Source organism: Coffea eugenioides, chromosome 11 (genome assembly GCF_003713205.1).
Source record: "Coffea eugenioides isolate CCC68of chromosome 11, Ceug_1.0, whole genome shotgun sequence".
Classification (NCBI taxonomy): Eukaryota; Viridiplantae; Streptophyta; class Magnoliopsida; order Gentianales; family Rubiaceae; genus Coffea; species Coffea eugenioides.
Genome location: NC_040045.1, coordinates 14,641,984 through 14,664,075, shown reverse-complemented (window position 1 = coordinate 14,664,075; position 22,092 = coordinate 14,641,984).

Here is a 22,092-nt window from a genome sequence, read left to right as displayed (position 1 = left end):
CGCTTCCTTAACTAAATACTCAAATCTTATAACATAAGTTTTCAAGAGTACATCACTTTCCCCCAAAACTACAATCACTAGAAGTCGGCTAATCAATTACATCCCAAAAATACTAATCAAAAGTAATCAAACCGGCTTCTCCAAAATTCTTTTCATTCCAAACCCTGTTAAGGAAAACAAAACTAATGGAGTGAGCGAATGCTCAATGAGGCCAAGAAACACACATGCAAACACATAGTCCAAGTAACAAGAACATTTATACAGTAAATAAAACTGTAAAGTTCCACTGACTAACATTTCAAGTAGGAAAAGTAAGCAGAAACAATTTAAGGACACTGGAGCTCTCAAGAGCTAGATTCCACTCGCTTTACCAAGGCTCGATCAGATACCTCCACGGAAATGACACTCCATCAAAATCGGGTAGGTATTAAGTCCGTAAAACTCCACTTACTCTTCAATTCCCGTTCACCATTACACCCCCTGTCCCGGACCCGCTCTTCTATTGCAAAAGACGATACTACTCGAGTATGCCAAGTCAGATCTCTCAAATAGATCAAGCTTACGAATATTTTCTCATGGCTCACCAAGCTTCTCGACCAAACTCATGCCGGCTTGAGTCGCAAGGTCGGCCGATGAGTTTGAGCGTCCCCCAAATTACTATTATGAGTCGATGAGATTCACTCCAATCGACATATGCAAACATAGCATAATTCACTATTTTAGTACTTCACTTATTTCACTTAGCAAATTATAAGCCGATGAGATTCACTCCAATCAGCATATTCAACCACAATCATAAATTCAAGTATGAGCAATTCAATTATTTAATCAATTAAAAGAGAACGAGTGCATTGTAAATCACTTAATCAATAAGAAGGAATTCACATAATTGGCAACTATTCATGCACTTGACATTCACCAATTCAAAACTAATGAGTAAGTGCAAAATAAGATCTTTAGTGGTCGGCTCCGAGATTCTCTTCAAGATCCTCTTGAGCGCCTGAAGAAATAACAATTATCTATCACTCACAAATACTTACAAACCCCTTGCCAAACAAGGAAGAATGTACACTTGCATAATACTAAGACAATGTCCTAAAAGAGTTTTAATATCTCAAAAATCGAGATTCAAAAGTGAGGATTTAAAGTCACAAGAGAAACTTTCATCCTCCATGAAAACGAGTTTAAAACAGATGATCGATATCGAAAGACAATGAAAAGTTCTCAAAAACTAATTTTTCCCGAAATCATGAATTTTCAGCTTTGCGCGATAAACTTGGTAAAATCAAATCTTGAGTTCAGTAGGTCCAAAAATGAAAAATTTATACCGTTGGAAACTAGATCCAAAGTATTAAAAGTCCTTAGAAGAACTTTTTCAAGATTTTAAACGGAAAGCATTCATTTTTCAGCTCAAAGTGGCTGATTTAAACAAGTAAGACAGAACCAGTCTTGGTTTTTTGGCGATGTTTGGAAATTCGGAAAAATTCATAGAAAATGAATTAGTCTTTGACTTTCATAACACAACAAGATTTCCAAACAAGGTTTCAAACATAACAAACGGAACTAAATTCAAAATTTTGAACAACAAGATATAACAGTTTAAAGTCGGTTGATTTTCACTGCTTAAGCAGTGAATTTCAAGATTTGAAGAGCAATCTTTGGGGCATCATTTGGATGTCGCAATGGTATTAAAATTACACCAAATTTGGTACACTTAAATTCCATATGTGGATTACCTCTCTATCAAATTTTAGAAAAAAATTCACACGGGAAGGCAGTTAACCAAATGACTAAAATTCATGAAATTTTCATAGCAAATCTACCAACCCACTCTTTCTTTCTTTCCAAAGGTTTTTGTCCAATGAAATCAACCTCAATTCACTCCATTTTTGAAACCAAGGTTCCATAAACATTTAATAAACAATTGATGGTTAAATGAAAGTAAAATTTTTGAAATATAACATCCCAAAACAGATTTGACCATTGGGCCAACAAGAAAGGAAAAAGTTTTCAGTTTCCAGCTTTGTCGCACTTTCGAAATCAAACTATATCTAATTCTATACAAGCTCAAATTGAGAATGGTTTGTAGCGTTGCAAACTAGGTTCCAAATTCCACAATTCATCAGAAGACATCATTATGAAAATGTTTTCACAAGTGGGACAAAATCAAGCCACAAAACGCAGCTTCCAGTTTCATTCGTATGAACAGTCAAAACAGAACAGCCAACTTTGCCAACTCATTGTGGCTCACTCAAAATGAACCAGTAAGAGATTTTTATACCATTGGAAATCTATGAATGTCTAGTTTTGAATGCCACTAACAGCACTCAATTTTGAGTTTTGTACAAAAAGTTATGTTCGGATAAAGAAGCACTGTCCGAGGCCTTTGCTATACGTTTTCCAGATTTGATTCTTGTCAAAACTTAAGTTTTATGCAACCAAATGAAACGATTTTTGGAAGGCACATTTTACACACAATATAAAACATATAACCATCAATTTCATAGCCAAACAAACATCGAAAATTTCGAATTAAAACAGAGCAACAATGGACAGAATTTCAGCCAGCTCACTAACCAAAATTTTTCCAACTTTCTCTCTATTTTCTAACTGTAAACCTTTTATTCATCACACAAACAACATTAACCAAGCAACAAATCCTCAAGGCAGCTACCTACAAGCCTCCTCAAGACCGCTAGTCTAGAGATTAAAACAAGTATATGGTTTCCTCAAATCCTCTAACCTATTTTCTTGCTTAGGGTTGTAAACTCATGAAGATTAACCTTCATTCTTGAAGAAATTGGAAAGATCAAAGGAGATGATTGATGAAGTCAGATTTTTCTCCACCAAAACTCTCCAAGGAAGTCCACAAGATGCTTCTTGTTCCAAGATAAAACTAATCTTCAAAGTGTTTGGAAGTTGGATGAAGATTTGGAGCAAGATTGGAGCCAAAGAAATGGGGTTTTTCTTCTTCCTTTTTCCTCTTGGGTGGGTCGGCTGAGCAAGGTGAGAGAAAGGAGGATTTTGAGTGATCAATCTTGCTTTGGAAGCTTGAAGAAAATGTGACCAAGAAGCTTTACAAAAGTCAACTTTGAATAGTTGTCGCGCTAGGGTTTCGTACTACCATTTTCTCTCGGATTTGATACACTCATGCACTAAACCTCCAATGTAATCCCTTTAACACTGTAATTACTCACTCTTAGTAGTCTAGTATTAATTTTTCAAATCTCCAATTAGTCATTCCGACGCAAAATACGCGAACTTTCGACTCGCGCGCGATAAAGCGAAATTTTTGAACTCACTCACCTCTAATCCCTCAATTAACTTTTGTTAGTCTACTATTAATCATTCTTAATATTCCAAGATTATTGCACTCTCGGATCGATTATTGCATCAAAAAACATGTATTCGCTATTCCTTACTGAACGGGTCGTAAAAAATTAAATTTGCTAACGGAACTTTTAAAAATATAAGTGAGACATTGTTCCATGTAAATGGATTTAAAATGGTTGAAATAAATTATTCAGAGAAAACGAGTGAATAAATATTTAAATAAGCCAGTAAAATAAGATAAAATAAAAAAATTTTCGAGTCTTCGCAGAATCGAGCCAGCAAGGGCTTGGTCGAGGAGATCGACGAACGTTGGGTACTTCTTTGACGTTCGGGTCCAGTAGGGGGTTGATCGGTGGATGGATATTAACGTTTAGTGGTGATCTATAGACATTATAATTTCATGGTTGACGGAGAGTCAACGGACCCTGGACAAGCTGCCTTGGAACCTGCTCCTGAGAGCAACCTCTATCATTTGCCATAAACGTGTTCTTTACTGTATACCATTACATGATCTATTTGATTACCTGCTTTATTATACATTAGGTCCTGCTCTATTTGGATTTGACTAAATGGTATCATGCTTGTTATTTTACCTGCCTGTTTACTTGGAACCTCATTGGGTTTCTAGTTCATTCCTTTTAGTTTGTTTTCCTTAGCAGACATTGGGAACGGGAAAGCGGGAAAATAGACGGTTCGAGAGTTGATATCTTGTTTTAAGTAACTTACCATTCTAGTTGTACTTGGTGATTTGATTAAATGACTTTGAGTTTATTCGTTTGATTGTGCATGTATAAGTAGGGATAATTTGGAACATTGGATGGTCTATAATGTTTAACCATGAAGTTTTGATGCTCATTTTGCGGTTAATACTATTGGAGTTTGGGAATTGTTATTATTTTATGAGATTTGTGAGTGAGTCCTGACAAGAGTTGGGCAGGCGGTCCGCCAAACCCTTGGATACGTCTTAGGGGAAAGTGGGGCTGTCACAGGAAGTACTTAGGTGTTTTAATGTTCCCAATAAGATTCGCAAATCTTCATATGTAGATGACTGACTTAAACAACAATAACTAAAAATGATCACCTGGTTTGATACATGACAATGCTTTTTTGTGTCTCCTATTATGATGACTAACGTCTTCATGTGTCCCCATCCAAACTCATAAAAGATGTAGCCTGTATTATGAAAGTGAATCATGCCTTTTGTCAACAATAACTTCTCCAGTTCTTCCTCTTTTGAACTAAACCATCAATTGGTTTCTGCCATAAACTTCATCAGAATTCATGAATTCCTCCTCAACTTTCTCAGCCACAAGCCCATCCAAAAGTATATATTTTCCACTTCCACTCATAAAATCAAGAAAAATCATTTCTTAGTTGACATCAAATCCACCTCCCTAGTTAGTCCATGAATTTGCAAAACCTGTAAATTGAAGAATCCATCAAGTAGGGTCCACTAGGAACAATCTCCACAGATAACAAAACTCTAAAACCAGGCCAATGGTTCCTCCCAATTAAAGGAAAAAACTTTGATGCCCACAATTTCATAAACCCTGATTTGGCCAACACCTATGTGTGATGATATCAGGTTGAGCTAAGGAAATATGAAGTAAAACTAAAACTAAGATAGCAAAATAATAATTAGAAAAACAATGAAACAGTGAATTGATGAACTGGAACCAAGCTCAATATTGATTATATTGATAAAATGATAATATGGACTCAGAGAGATAGAGATAGGAAGAAGGTGAACAAAATGAAGGAAACTTGGGGAAGGAGAAAGAGTTGAGAATAATCCTCCCAAATCCTACGAATTAAAAAATTTTCTTCTGCTGTCCTATTAGAAAGTAAATCTCACTATATAATAGCTACAGCTAACTAACTATCAGTTGAAAGCACTAATGACACAAGGCCATGTGGCCATCTTCCTAGAAAATGACAAGGGACTCCTTCTTCACGTTTGTTGTGCAGATTTCTAGTGAAGGCATGCTCCTACTCCCATGCCTTTTACCTCACCTACTTCCTTTCCTTTCACACATTACTTGCTTGAACCACGTCTTCTGGTTGCTTCTTCTTGCATATTTTTGACTTTATGATAGTTGCCCCCTTCCATTAATCTTGTCCTCAAGATTGAAATTTAGAAAAATCCCTCTCAATAGTTTCTTCATCTTCCCAAGTAGCTTCAGCTGGAGAAGTTCTAACACCTCTGACCAATATTGTCCCACAATTAACCGCCCCATTGGGCCGTGGGTTTTGTTCCTGGCGGTGCTGGACAACAGAACAGACTAATGCCTCACCAAAAGGCCTCGGTCAGGTGAGGGACACCACAACAAGTTATTAAAGCAGCTCAAGACTTCCTCCCTAGCCGATGTGGGATCATTACAATCCACCCCTCTTAGGGGACCCAGCGTCCTCGCTGGCACACCGGAGTCGGGAGTCGGCTCTGATACCAACTCTAACACCTCTGACCAATATTGTCCCACAATTAATCACTCCATTGGGCCGTGGGTTTTGTTCCTGGCGGTGCTAGATAACACAACAGGCTAATACCTCACCAAAAGGTCTCGGTCAGGTGGGAGACACCACAACAGGTTATTAAAGCAGCCCAGGACTTCCTCCCTAGCCGATGTGGGATCGTTACAGAAGTTCCCTACCACTGAATGAGCCATTGTATAGCTGCAACATTCCTCTTCTTGACAATCCGTCAATCCAAGACAGCCACTAGTTCCACCCTCAAATGTCCTTTCTCATCTATGTTAGGCAGTTGGAGTACTAGAGCTGTTTTTTTCCCTACTTTCCTCTTTAACAAAGATACAGGAAACACAGGGTACACCTTGGACCCTATTGGCAATTTGATCTTATATGCCACCTTTCCTATCCTCTGCACCTCTTGATATGGACCAAAATACTTAGCAAATAGCTTTGTATTCCTCCTCAATTCCACTATAGACTATCTATATGGCTGTAACCTTAAATAAACCCAGTCCCCCACATTGAATTCTTTCTCACTCCTCTTCTAATCAGTATATAGTTTCATCCTATCTTGAGCCTCCTATAGGTTTTTCTTAAGTAACTCATTAAGCCTCTGCATGTCCCTCAAATGATCCTCCACTGTAGCTACCTTAGTGTGAGTATAAGGTCCAAGTGCCAGTAAGAGAAGGGGGCATCCCATATAAAGCTTCAAATGATCTCATGTGTATGGCTATATGACAAGTGGTGTTGTACCACCATTCAGCAAGTAAGAGCCAGGCATTCCATTTCTTAGGTTCTAAGTGAGTCATACACCTCAAATACATTTCTAACACCTAGTTTACCCTCTTAGATGACCATCTGTTTGAGGGTTATGCAGTACTTAAATTCAATTCAGTCCCCAGTAAAGCAAATAGCTCAGTCCAGAATTGGCTAGTAAATACCTTGTCCCTATCAGAAAGCAAGCTCAAGGTACTTCATGTAGCTTGTAGACTTGATCCAAGAAAATTCTGGCCACTAATGGTGCACCAAATGGATGAGACAATGATATGGTATTGAGCTAGCAATGAAGTAACTGGAATGCGTTTGGATCAAGTCAAGTCGTTTTCTTTAGTTGTGTTAGTTATGCCATTTATTTTCATTCTTTTGAGTCTCGTTAAGTTATTTCTAGTGGCTTTAGTTTGTAATTAGTTAATGGAATAAATAGCTGAAAGGTCATGAGACCATTGTGAGCCATGGTTAGAATTAGTAAGCCATGTTGGCCGAATTAAGAGTTAATTTTTTTATTAGTTTATGTTTAGTTAAGTGAGTTCTTGTTTGATTACGAGTTGGATCGTGTAAAAGGCTATCTATATGCTTTAGTTAGTAATGTTTTAAAAAAGTGAATAAAATTTGAGAAAAATTCTAGGTTTCTTTCTTGTGAGAAAGAGCTCCCTTGGCTTGTCAAAGCTGTCTTTGAAAATCTTAGACTTGGCCTAAAGTGCTTCGTCGAATTGTTGATCAAGTATTCACCTTGATTTTGGCATCGTTCTACCTATTCTAATCATTCTTGAGTAGTCCAAGATTGATTATAAATTTCATCTCAAACGTTGATCCTTAATTTAGGTCTAGGGCTAATTGTGGATCACGTTCTTGATTCATCTTGGTGTATCGAGAATTGTATCCGTTGCTATCAAGAGCTAGTTGAAGGTATCATCATTATATTCTTTTCTTTGTTTAGTTTCTAGGGTTTTGTTTATTTCAACCTTGTTGTCCGAATTTGTGCAGTCCAATCGTGACCCGTTTTGTGTTCTCCAGCAATAATTGTGTTGTGTTGATTTGCCAAAAATCTGTCCAATATTACCTTGATAGAACACTAGGTGTTTTGCAATGTTTCTTGTTGTCCATGTCTTCCTTCTTTGCTGTCTGTTGTTGTGTTTTTGTTCAACTCCTGTGTTGTCTTAAAGTTGTGACTTGATTGTCTTGCTTCCTGGAGTCTTATATAGTATAAAGTCAAAAAAAATTCTGCTCCTTGAGTTTTGGTTGTAATCTATGGTTGTTCCTAGGTTTTGATTGGGAATCCGTGGCTGGTTTCATTGATTTCTTGAAAGGCATTTGAAGTTATTGAATTTCTGGACCAAAAATCTTGAATTTCTTGAACTTTGTTGAAGCTTTGCTTGAAAATCTTGAAGTTCTTGGGTTGCAAAGTAGGGTTTCTTGAGAATTTTGAATCAAAGTTCGCAAAACTTGAACTTTTGATAATGGCTAGTTTTGTTTCTTGATTTGGTGAGCCGAAGTGGGAATAAAAAAGAGGGTGAAAAGAATCTGATTTGATCCGTAGTGAAAAAAAAAAAGACAATCGAATCCTACCTTGAGTTTAGAAACAAGAAAACAATTTGGAATTGGAAACCGAAAGTGAGTTGGACTTTAGTTTCCAAATTTTAGACGTTAAAGCCTTTCTGTGTTCAGTTTATATTTGTCCAGTTGCAAAGCCTGAAACACACTTAGGAAAGTGTCTTAAAAGTAGCATCTTGCTTCCTAAGTGAATCCCAAGGGCAATCGGATTTAGCTTCTAAATTTCCAGCATCATATACAATCGGGTAGAGTTCTTTTTAGGTTCCAAAATTTCTACCACATTGCGTCTTTGTTCCAGTTTTAAAATTTAGTTTGTCCAGCCACATTGTGCCCATCTTTGAGTCATTTTTTTCTAGGATATAATGCAGTTTAGATAGTACAAAATAAATCCAAACCAGTTTTGGATTACAAGAGTCATAGTTTCCTAATTATAGTTGTCTTTGTCCAAGTCCATTACTGTCTAGATTTCGTGTCATTGATATCCAAGTTAAGTCTAATTTTGTAGAGTAGATTTCTAGCAATAATTAACATGTCCAAGTGTGTTAAATTTCTGGATCAAAATCCGCACCATTAACACCCAATCTGGACGGATCTTGAGCTAATCGTCTAGAGTTTCATTTGTCTTGTCAGGGTTCATCTTTGCACCAATCTGCAAAATTTCCAGCACCTTTGTTTGTGTTTAATCCTTGTTTTTGCTTATTAAATATGACCGTGGCACAATATTGTGATTATTACTTGATAAGTAGAGTTCATCTTGAGAATAGCTCTAATTTATTCAAGGCAAACAAGTAACATCCATTAGAGGTTGATTGTGAGCTCATTGGAGTGTTTGAGTGAAAAACAAGAGCGTTCAAGGTAAACATACTTGTTTCTTTGCCAAATCTTTTTTGCAGGTTATCACAAAATGTCAAACCAAGGTGTAAGGAGTTGCCAACAACCTGAATTTCATCCTAACATGGAAAATATGATGGGTGAACTTAAACAAATTTTACATGAAGCTTTTGAGCCTCTTCATAGATGCTTTGACCAAATGGTTAATAAGGATGTCAAGAGGAGGGTTCTACACGATTTAGTTTTATGCAATCTACATCTTCAAAACCAACTTATTCAAGAAGGGACAAGAAGATTCATTCAACACCTTCTAGGCCTAAACCTAGAGTTGAACCATCTCATGAGGAGTCTTTTTGGGAGACATATCAACGTTTTTCACACAAAAAACAAATGGAGTCAAATAGATGCCATCAAAGTAAGTCTTCTAAGGAGGAGATAGCTGAGTCTATTCCTAATGAAGGAGTATCTCATTTCATTGAATCATTTGTTGAGAAGGTTGACAAAAAGTTGAAGTCAAGCAATGAACATGCGCTTGAAAATCTTGGGGTCACTTCTAGATTAGATTATATTCATGAACTAGTTGGAAAAGTGTGTGAGAAAATTATTGTAACACATGAGAGTGTGAGCAAAGTTGTAGAGCTTGAGCATGAGGTAAAAACCAAGGGCATTGAATTAGAAAAAGAGATAAAAAAAAAATTCTGATGAGATGAGTGCAAAATCAAATGAGCTAATTTTGAGTGAGAAAGAAAAGGAAGTCAGTTTGGCCGAGAATGAGAAGATGAAAACGGCACTTGTGTGCACGGCCAAGGGAAAGCTGGTTCCTTCTAGTAACTTTACTAACTTTTTTGCCTCTCGTTGTCCTTTCTTTGTACAGGTTACTCATGAAGCTTTGAAGGTGTTTGAGGGCTGTCCAATTTCACTCTCTTGTGTCACTAATTCTGTTCGTGAATGAGCCATTAGGGCTGATCATATGCCACAAGTTTATTCATGGAGCGAGATCTCTAATGGTCAATACAACGCCTATGTTCATCTTGCACTTAGTCCAAGTGAAGTCCCAACTTCACCAAATTTGTTTTGGTACCTTGAGGAGTTTGGCTTCATGGAATATATCTCACACCATTTTTGTGACGACCCCACCTCCCCTTAGGGCATACCCAAGGGTTTGGCGGACCGTCTGCCCAACTCTCGCCAGGACTTATTCACTAACATTCTTGAAATAGTCTTTCACACCTCTAGATTAACATAAAAAGTTCCATTCATCCAAAAATTTTCAACTTAATATACAACCCAAAAGTGAAATATAGAATTTCATTACCAAATCTCCAAAATACATTCCATCTATAAAAGTACAAGTACATGAAGATTATATACACTATTTCACGCTTACTTGTTCCGGCCTCCACTCCTGTAAGGAAAACAAAACTAAAGGAATGAGCTAAAAGCCCGGTGAGATTCCTAAGCAAGCAATCAAGTAGATAAAACATGGAAGTATTACATTTAACAATTTGTATACTTTGCATAGTAATAAATGGTCATTCAAGAAATAAATATTCAATCATTGGAAGGATACGTGCTCACTTGGAGCCATTCATTCAGTTATTCAGTCGCCAACCATTTCCCTTATTCCTCCGCTATTTGAAAACATTTAACAGTGAAAACTCCTTCAGTATTCATTGTCACTCATTCATTGATTTCATTGCATTGAATTCACTAGGCAGTTCTCTACCAGACTTCATGATAATACTCGAGTATACCAAAACACTGTCCCAAGGTCACCAGCCACCCAACCGAGTCCGCTTCTGGCTCGAGTCGACTGGCAATGAAGGGCAATGGCCCAGTTCAGCCAAAGGCTTACATTCATGCACAAGTAACGTTCAATCACTTGATCATTGAAAATTCACATTCACTTAGGTTGAGTGCGATAAAGTACACACTCACCTATTGAAAATTCATTTAACAGTCATTGGAAAGCATTTAACATTCAAACAATCACTCACAAATATTCACATAGTCACTTATTGCACAAACATGCAAGGCACACTCACCACTGTACAAGTTCAAGTGTTCGCCTCAAGTGCACTTCCGACCTCATCTCCATGTCCTAAAATCACATTTATAAAGTGCCATGAGATCCACTATGTCAAGTCACATTATTCCAAAAGAAAAATCAAGCTCAAAATGATTCAACAACCCCAACTTGAAGTTGGAAGTGAAAGTAAGGACAGTTTTAAGAAAACAGAATTTTTCCCAGTTTTGCACGACGCTATTTGAAAAATCATATCTCAAGCTTCTTGAGTCCAAAATTTATAAACTTTATAGCATTGGAAAATAGATTCAAAGGAGTACAATTTCTCAGGAGATACCTTTGCAAGATTCTATCAACAAGTCAGTCAAAATCCAATCTCAAGCGGCTGCTTTATCCAGTAGAAAGACAGAACAGGAATGAAAATTCAGTCAATTTTGAAAAATCACAGATATTCATAGGAATTGAGAAAAATTCTGAAATTTTCACGGTTAAAAGTACTATGATGGTAGTTTCAAACGCAACAAACGGAACTCAATTTCGACTTTCCTATACAAAGTTATAGCCAAGTTCCCAAATCTTCGCAGAGCTCCCTGCGAAAATTTTTAGCAAGCAAACAGTTTGGAAAATAGGTTTTTCTCCTCTTAAACCTCTTTGTTTTGACTCAAAAGTAAAACACATGTGAAGATCAAAGTTTTAGCAAGTACCTTGAGCATAACATGTCAAAACTATCCCAAAATTCCAACTCAAACAAGAATTTCTAGCAACTTGTCCTTAAATTCCTTTCTTCTAACCTCAAAGTTTCAACCTTATCTTCATGGTAAAATCACAATAATTCATGGCTAGCATAGCATGTGTCATACGGTATATATTCTTGACAAGAAAAAACATCAAAATCACAAATATCTAACTTGAACCTAGGCAATGCACTTCATGAACCAAATCTGAAAAATTCTCGACATAACTTGAAAAAAATGCAAGCCTCCATAAAATCCTTCCTTTTCATCAAAATTGCATATATATAAAGCTCAAAACTAAACTAACTAGATTATGCACCAAAGCTGGAATTTTGCAACATAATTTGAAAATCATAAAAGCCTTCATATAAGTCCTTCCTTTAGCTTCTATTACCTCATACATCAACTAAATTCAAAAATTAAGGAAGAAACTAGAAGTTCTAGCAAAGTTCACATCTTTACCTCCAAACCCAAAGATGGCAAGCAAATCAAGAAGGTTGCAAGGCTTTTTCCTCCAAAAACATCACCAAGAGCTTCCCTCCAAGATGGATTCAAGGTTTGTCGGAGTAGATTTGGGTTTTCTCTTGTTTTTTTCACTAAATAGGCAAGAATCAATGCTTGAAGTTTGTTTCTTTTCTCTCCCTTTCTCTCTCTCTAAACTCATCCAAGACAAGAAAGAAAAAGAAGAAAAAAATGGTGAAGAACTAAAGTTTTAGTTGGATAAGAATAAGGCTTAGTCTTGGTTAAGAAGTTGTAGTGGTTTGACAAGTGGCAAGATGAGAATTAGTCTTGGTGGTCAAGATGTTGTAGTGGTGTGACAAATGGCAAGATAAGGATTAGTCTTGGTCAATGGTCTTGGTCAAGGTTTCATGGATAAGTGACAAGTGGCAAGGTAAGATTTCATTCATATCTCTTTGTCTCTGTTGTGTTTCTTATAGCCAATCTATCTTGTGTTCCTCTAATACACTCTTAACACTTTTAATCGCATAATTCCTCTAGCACCACAATTGTTCTCGTTCACCAAACATAACGCACACATCTCACTAGTCGCTCACACTAATATAATACACTATGAAACTCGACATGCACCAAGTTAAATAAGAAAATAGGTGAAAAACCATGATTAAACTAGTAAAGTAACCAAGAATTCAAAGCAAGTAAGTTCAAATAAGAGCTATAAAGACCAGTAGAATTTCGGGGTCTCACAATTTTAACAATCCTTAACTCTCGATTACAAGTGATCTGGTTGAACATGCATTAAGGCTGGTTCGTAAGATTCAATGTGCTGAAAGGGGTCTTTTCTAGCTGTGCAAGTGGAGGTTTTTGTTTTTGATGAAGTCTTGGCTCGTGATCATCACAAGATTGACCCACGACATGCAACTCTCCTCATAATAATGCATGCAATGATTGTGGGCAAATCGCTTTCAAGAGGAGGGGAATGATATGGTATTGAGCTAGAAATGAAGTAATTGGAATGTGTTTGGATCAAGTCAAGTTGTTGTCTTTAATTGTGTTAGTTATCCCATTTGTTTCCATTCTTTTGAGTCTCGTTAAGTTATTTCCAGCAGCTTTAGTTTGCCGTTAGTTAATGGAATAAATAGCTGAAAGGTCATGTGACCATAGTAAGCCGTGGTTAGAATTAATAAGCCATGTTTGCCAAATTAAGAGTTAATTTTTTTTAGTAGTTTACATTTAGTTAAGTGAGCTCTAGTTTGATTATGAGTTGGGTCGTGTAAAGGGCTATATATATGCCTTAGTTAGTAACTTTTTAAAAAAGTGAATAAATTTTGAGAAAAAAATTCGGGTTTCTTTCTTATGAGAAAGAGCTCCCTTGGCTTGTGAAAGCCATCTTTGAACATCTTAGAGTTGGCCTAAGGTGTTTCGTCAACTTATCAATCAAGTATTCACCTTGATTTTGGTATTGTTCTACCTATTATAATCATTCTTGACCAACCCAAGATTGATTACGAATTCCATTCCAAACATTGATTCTTAATCTAGGTCCAAGGCTTGTGTTTCACGTTCTTGATTCATCTTGATGTATCAAGAATCGTATCACAAGTTAATAAAGTGTGCTGACTTGGTGAATCTGTCCGCTACCACCATAATAGTGCCCTTCTTCTCTGATACGGTAAGCCTTCAATAAAATCCATAGTTACATGACTCCATGAGTGTTGAGGAATAAGGAGTGCTTGAAGGAGTCCAGGCTAGGTTATGTCTTCATCCTTGCACTTCCTATAGGTGTCACATTGCAACATAGTGTTCTTGATATCTTTGTACATCCCTAGCCAATGAAATAATTGTTTAGCACTGAGGTAACTTTCCTACACTCCAAAGTGTCCCCCCAACTATGAATCATGCAGTGCAGTAATTATACCAATGACTATCCTTTATACCTGAGTACACCATCATAATAAAAGTAGTCTGGTAGATTACCAAGAGTGAGCAGTAGTTGTTTGATGAGGTCGTACACCTTTTCATCTCCCTTATAACTCTTAATTACCTCTATCATCCATTCTAGAATGACACAAACCAATTCAGCACAATCTCCTTCCTTATTGTTGGCCCTCCTAGATAGTGCATCTACAGCCACATTCTCTTTTCCTTTTTTGTATTGAATCTCATAGCTCAGTCCTTGCAGCTTGGTGAGCCATTTTTGCTGGAGTGTAGTAGTGACCCTTTGTTCCAATAAGTATTTCAAGCTTTTGTGGTCTATCCTTATGATAAAGTGGTGTCTTTCCAGGCAATGCCTCTACTTGGTTACTGTGAGAGCCCAAAATTTATTGTGTATTTCATGCTTTTGTTTTAGAATTGAAGGTGTTACTTGTTACTTGTTTCTTGTGATTAAATAACTTGGATGTACCCTATATTAGTGTTGGATCAACCTTTATAGAAATTAACACTAGAATAAGAAATTAGTAGGAGTATAACATGAGAATATAGAAGTGAGGGGTACTTGTTAGAATAACTCTTAATAACTCACATATGTTTGACAAGTAAAGATAGACTTACCTTGCAATTTTATTCATTTAGTTATCTATTTGTTTAGTTATCGATTTGATAATGATTTTGTCTTAATGCTTTTATTAAATTTTACATGTGAAAATTTGCGTGTGGGGTAAAATGCAATTTTTCCTTTTTAGTGGGGTGTGAAAGGAACTTTTGAAAAAAAATGAGGGGTTTAGTGTAATAAGAATTCTCTAGAGGGTGACATATGTCACCATAAGAGCCAAGCCTCTTTCTTTGACTTTTGACCAAAGCTTTCTTACAATTTATCTGTGACGCCCCCACTTCTCCCTAAGGCGAACCAAAGGGTATCTGCAAGATGCCTGCCCAACTCTCGCCAGGACTCGGTACAATTCCCGTTCAAACTTAATACAATACTAGCCATCACAACAAGATAGAGTAAGAAAGAGAAGTCGCTTCTACAATTAACATTCAAACTTACACCACAAGTTCCAAAATACATCAAGTACCCAATTCTTACATCAGGATCCCAAAAGATACATCAATTCCCAAAATATACAACAGCCAAAAGGTCTAGTCACTTACATTTCAAAACCCTAATACAAAAGTACATCAAACGGGTTCCACCAAGTTTCACTCTATCCATTCCTGTTAAGAAAAACAAATCTAAGGGGTGAGCGATTGCTTGTGAGGCCAAGAACACACATGCAAGCACATTGTCCAAGTAAAAATTCCAATTAACGAGTAAAACAATAATATTCAAGTAAATGACAATTCGAGCAAAAAGAATAAACAGAAACAATTCAAGGATATAGGAGCTCTCAGAAGCTATTTTCCACTTGCACGATCAAGAACCTCCACGAGTTGACACTCCGTCAATCGGGTAGATTATAGTCCGTAGAACTTCACTTATCATGTCCCCGTTCACCAATACATACCCCTGTACCGGACCCGCCTGTCATTTGTTTGAGGCGATACTGCTCGAGTATGCCAAGCAGGACCTTTCAGTAGGTCAATCTTATATTTTCTCATGGTTCACCAAGGAACCCGACCAAGCCCATACCGACTCGAGTCCAAGATTGGCCAGTGAGAATTGGACGTTCCCCAATTAACATTTATGAGTCAAGGAAATTCACTCCAACGACGTATGCAGCCATAGCATACCATTTCATTTCATTCAATCATTCAATATCATTTAATCATTTATTTCATTCAATACATTTCATTCCATTCATTTCAAATGAGAACGAGTGTGGTAAAGTACACACTCGACTCCATTTTCAAAATCTCCAATCATTTATAACAGTTAAGCATGTATCAAGTACTCATACACTTGACACTCACCAAGTAAACAAAGAAGTAATGCCTTCTTGAGGGTTTAAGCGTCCACCGTAGGATCCTCTTGAAGGTCCTCTTGTGTGCCTGAGTAATTAATAATGAACTATCACTTATAAACCCCAATTATCACGGAAGATTGCACACATGTACAATCTAGAAAATATCGCGAGGACAAGCCTAAATTTTCTTGTAAATCGAGGCTCAAAAGTGGGGTTCAACAATCATAAGAAAAATCTCATCTTCATCATTAAAATTATTGGATGGAAACAAGTAAGTATGAAATCATGTAAATCAATTTCCAAACGATCGATCGAAGTCGGGCTTAAAAGTGCCACGTCACAATCCGGCCGGATTGTTGGCCGGATTCAAGCCAGTGAGGATCCCAAATTTTTTTCAATTTTCACCACTAATCTAGCCACCAATCCGACCAATTGGCCGGATATACAGCCGGATTCTTTGAAAATGTTCCCGCGCGAAAATTTTACAAAATGGCCAAGAATTATCGAATTTAGGGGCATTCTTTGAAAAATCATAACTCACTCTCTGAAAGTCTAAAATTGGAAAACTTGGTACTTTTGGAAACTATTTCCAAAGTACTAAAAGTTTCTAGAAGGCACTTTTCCATGATTCCAAATGGAAGACATTCAAATTTTGGCTTCAAGTTGCTGTTTTGGAATACCAAGACAGTTTCGAGGTGGGTTTTTGACCAACTTTAGAAATTTGGGAAAATTCACACAATGGAGACTAGTCTCTTAAATTTGAAACTCAATTAGAGTTACAATCGAAGTTTTCAACACAATAAGCAGAACAAGAATCGAAGTTTTGAGCACCAAGATATAGCGGCTCAAAGTTACCAAAATTTCCTCCTCACTAAACAAGATTTTCCAGATTTAAAAGGTGAACTTTGAGACTTTGGTTGAGCATCGAATGAACTTGGAATGGCACTAAATTTGGCAGTATTACACTAACATATAAGGGCTATTCCTCTATCAAATCTCATCCAAAAATTCATACGGAAAGTCAGTTAACAAAGCCACTAAATTTCCAAGAATTTCTAAGGCAAATCTACCTTGCACTTTTGTTTTCCTTTTCTCAAACATTTGGCCAATGAAATCTTTTCAAACATGGTCCATTTATGAAGACAATGTCTAAGAAACATCCAAAATGTGTTTGATAGGTGATTAACACCAAGAGTTTCGAAATAATAACTCCCAATCAAGATTAGCCATTGATCAGCCCAAATTTAGGGTTTTCAAGCAATGAGTCAGGTCTGAAATTTGGCCATAACTCACTCAATTCAACTTGTAATTGAGTGTGGTTGGTGGCGTTGGAAACAAAATTCATAAGGTTATAATTTCACAAAAGGAATCATTTTAAAATTCTGCTCACAACTAGCTCATAATCGAGCATCAAGTGCAGCTCATAACAGATTTTTCAACACAGTCAAAAAACAGGGCAGGTGATTTTGAAAGGCTGGTACTGTTCACTCAAGTGGAATCAGGAGATGCCTTTTATACCATTAGAAAACTAGAAGTGTTTAGTTTCTAATGCCACAAACGGCACTCGATTTCGACATCGGAGCGAAGAGTTATGGTCATTTGAAATTCACTGCCAGAGCAATTCGGGACACAATTTCCAGTTTTGAAACTATTTCGAAATCTAAACGTTTACCCATCCAAATCAAGTGATTTTTGGTGGAAACTTTCCACACAACCTATACAACATATATACATCAAAACCAAGTCAATTGAACCACAAAAAAGTGCACTAATGGTCACGGAAAAACAGGGGCAGAATCGTCACTTTTGCTCATCTCACTTCCCTTGAGTTTTCTTTCACAACACAACTTTTCACTAGATTAAGCACTAATCCAACATCAATAACATCAAATCTCATCAAATCAGTTCATCAAACCATTGTGAGATTTCATAGAGCCCACTCATAAGATTTCCAACAATATAAAACTACCCATATGAATCTATGAGCTCACAAGTGCAATACAACTTATATAAACCAAGATTCAAGAGGTTGATCATCATTTACCTCCTTAGATGGCTAGAGCAGAAATTTTCGGTCACCTTAAGCCCAAGAAAACCGTGAGAAACAAGCTCCTTGCCTAGCTTAAGTTGATCTCCAAGTGGTTTGCAAGTTGTGTGTAAATTTTGGAGGGATTTGATGAAGAAATGAAGCAAGAATTGATGAAGATTTTAGTTGTTTTCTCCTTGAAGATGGCCGGCTGTTAGAGAGAGAGAAAGGAGAGTGTTTTGTTGCAAATGAAGCTTCCTTGAGAAGTTTAAATGTGTGGTTCAAAAGTGTTCAAAAGTCAACTCTCCCTCCGCGCGCGCACGTGCGCGTTTCGTGCTCGATTCCTCTCGAGTTTGTTTCACTAGTGCACTAAATCTCTAATGCACTTCCATTCATATTATTATTATTCATTCTTAATAGCCCTAAAATAAAGGCCTTAAGTCCCTCAATTAATCGTGCACGCGAAAACGTGTACTTCCGATTTATGCGCGATAGAGTGAAATTTCTAATAAATTCTTATAACGATAGTATAACTAACTAACACTTGAACACTTAAACATAAAAAATACCTATTTTAAGACTAATGTATAAGTTTCCAATTTTTCAAGTTTATTGTATTCTCGATTCGATTATTGTCTCCAAACGCGCATCCACTATTCTTACTAAACGAGCTTTCCAAAAATAAATTTTTGTAACAAGTCATTTTAAAAATGTATGTAAGCAATAGTTTTATGTAATTGGGTCTAAAAAGGTTGGAATAAAATATTCGGAGCAAACCTCCAATTAAATATTTAAATAAGCCAGTAATAGGAGTTTAAAATAAGTAAATTTGCGAGTCCTCACATGAGTCTAGTATTACTTCCTCAAATCTCCAAAAAATTTGTATCAGCGCGTCTTTCGGAAAACTAACGACGCGCGAGCGGTATGCACTTAATTAGAACTCATTCACCTTTAATCCCTCAATTAACTTTTCTTAATCTACTATTGATCATTCTTAATTTCCTCGAGATAATTACACTCTCGAATAGAATATCACCTCGAAACACATGTACTCGTTATTTCTCACTTAAACGAACCTCCGAAAATTAAATTTGCTAACGGGACGTTTTAAAAACATAAGGAAGACATTGTTCCATATGAATGGACTTAAAATGGTTGAAATAAATTATTTGGAGAAAACAGGTGAATAAATATTTAAATAAACCAATAATATTCGATAAAAATAAGAAATTTTTCGGGTCCTCACATTATCTTCCATTTCTTGCCTTAAAAAATAACAACCAAACACAAGAGAAAGAAAGAGAGAGAGAGCCATGAACTTAAGAAGGAAAAGGGAGAAGAAACTTCATCCACAATAACTTGAATCTTGCTTGTATTTTGTGGGAAAAGGAAGAAGATAGCTTGGGGATTCCATCTACCTTTGCTAGAGCTTGAAAAAGGGAGAAGATTTGGTGGTTGGAAGTTCATCTTAGTTGGAAGCAAAAGAGGTAAAAGGCTACATTAACTTTCTTTCTTTGTTTTATGTTGAAAAACAAGGTTGATTGTTGGATAAAGACATGATTTGGTGGTGAATCTTGGTAGTTTTCAAGTTGATGATGTTTATACTTCATACTTGAGTTAGGGTTTGATTATACATATGCTTATGGTATAATTTTGGTGGCTATCTTGTTGTAATTTTGGCTCCATAAGTGTTTATTATTGTGTTGGTGATGAAACCCTATGGAATTACTAGTAGATGTTTTGGGTTGAATTTGGGACAATGAGTTGGAGGAAAGTTGGAAAAATTGGGAGGAAAATTTCTGGTTGCTAGCCGAATAGAAGGATTGCAATTGTAGCTTTTGTGAGAACCCGTAAAATTTTTCTTATTTTATTTTATATTTCTCGCGTGCATTTTCCTTACTTTATTTTATTATATTAATTTTTCAGAGATTTTTATAAGTGAGTATCATTTTTAAATCATTTTCTTGGTATGAGTTAGTACATGTTAAGTTTGAGATGCGTTATAGACGTGGGACCCGTAGTGCGATAAATGCGATATATTTTTGACAACTAGTTGAAGTTTTGTATTAAGGGATATTATTTTACAAGGTGCTAGGAGATAATTAGAGGTTAGCTAGATAGCTTAACCATTGGGAGAAAGAAGATAAGATTAAATCCTAAAGGTGCCAAGTGTCGCAACCCAATTGGATGTTGTACTTGACTAAGTGTGAGGACTCGTAAATTTACTTATTTTAAATTCCTATTTCTAGCTTATTTAAATATTTATTTGGCCAATTGTCTCGAATATTATTTTCTAACCTTTTTAGACCTAACTATATGGATCTATAGCTTAGTTATACTTTAAAGTGACTCGTTTCAAAATTTAATTTTTAAAGGTTCGTTAAGTGAGAATAGTGAATACGCAGTTGGAGTCTATAATCGATTCGAGAATATAATAAGGTTGGAAAATGGAAAACTTGTACATTAGTTTTGAAATAGATATTTTTATATTTAAGTGCTCAAGTATTAGTTAGTGATACTATCGTTATAAGAATTTATTAGAAATTTCACCCTATCGCGCATAAATCGGAGGTACGCGTTTTCGCGTGCGCAATTAATTGAGGGACCTTAGACCCTTATCTTTGGACCATTAAGAGTGAATAATAATAATATGAATAGAAGTGCATTAGAGGTTTAGTGCACAAGTGAAACAAACCCGAGAGAAATCGGACACAAAACGCCCGCGCACGCGCACTACTCTTGGTTGACTTTTGAGACAAACTTTGGCCCCAAGTTTCCAAGCTTCCAAAGGAAGCTTCACTCATCAGATTTTCTCTCTCTCTCCTCTTCATCTACTGGCCGAAATTCTTCAAGGGAGAAGAAGAGAAAACCCATCAACTTCCTTGCTCCATTCTTGCACCAAATCCCTCCAAAATTCACACACAACTTGCAAATCACTTGGTGATCAAGCTAAGCCAGGAAGAGAGCTTGCTTTGCACGGTTTTGTTGAGCTTCAAGAGGCCAAAAATTTCTGTCTTGATCATCCAAAAAGGTAATGAACGATCAACCTCTCAAATCTTGATTTATGGAAGATCTATTGCACATATAAGTTCATATCATCATGTGGGTAGCTTTATTTATGTTGGAAAGTTGTTGTGTGGGCTCTATGAACTCCCACTAGGGTTGGATGGACTGATTTGATGAGTTATGATGTTATTAATGTTGGTTTAGTGCTTAAATTAGTGGAAATAAGTGATATTATGGATGAAAGCTCAAAGAGAGTGAAGATGGAAAACTTTCCATTTCTGCCCCTGTCTTTTCCGTGGCCTTTAGTATGATTTTTGATGGATCTAATGACTTATTTCTATTGTATATGTGTAATATAGGTTGTGTAGAAAGTTTCATCAAAAAATTTCATGATTTGGTTGGCCAAATGATGTGTTTTCGGAAATCAGCAAAACTGGAAATTTTCCCGTAACTGCTCTGGCAGTGTTTTTGTTTCAGCTATAACTTTTTGTTCCAATGTTGAAATCGAGTGCCGTTTGTGGAACTGGAAACTAGACATCCCCAAATTTACAACGGTATAAAATTTACTTTCTGATTCTATCTGAGTAGTCCATACCAATCGTTTGAACATGACTGCCCTGTTTCGCGTCTACACTGAGAGCTTTGTTTTGAGCAGCGAATTGATGCTTAAATATGAGCTAGCTGTGGACATATTTTGGAAACAATTTCTTCTAATAAAATGTATCTTTATGAATCTAGTTTTCAACGCCATTAACCACACCCAATTCTAAGTTTAATTGAGTGAGTTGTGGCTGAATTTCGAAACTGACTCAGTGATGAAAAACCCTCTTTTTGGCTAGTTGAATGACTCTTTTTGAATTGGGACTTGTTATTCAAAATTCTTGGTGTTCATCACCTACAAAATGTATGTTGGATGTTTCCTAGACCTATGTTTTATAAATGAACCAGATTTGAATCATTTTCATTGAGCAAAATGTTTGAAAGAGAAGAAGAAAGCAAAAGACAGATTGGTCTTGAGATTTTCTTGAACTT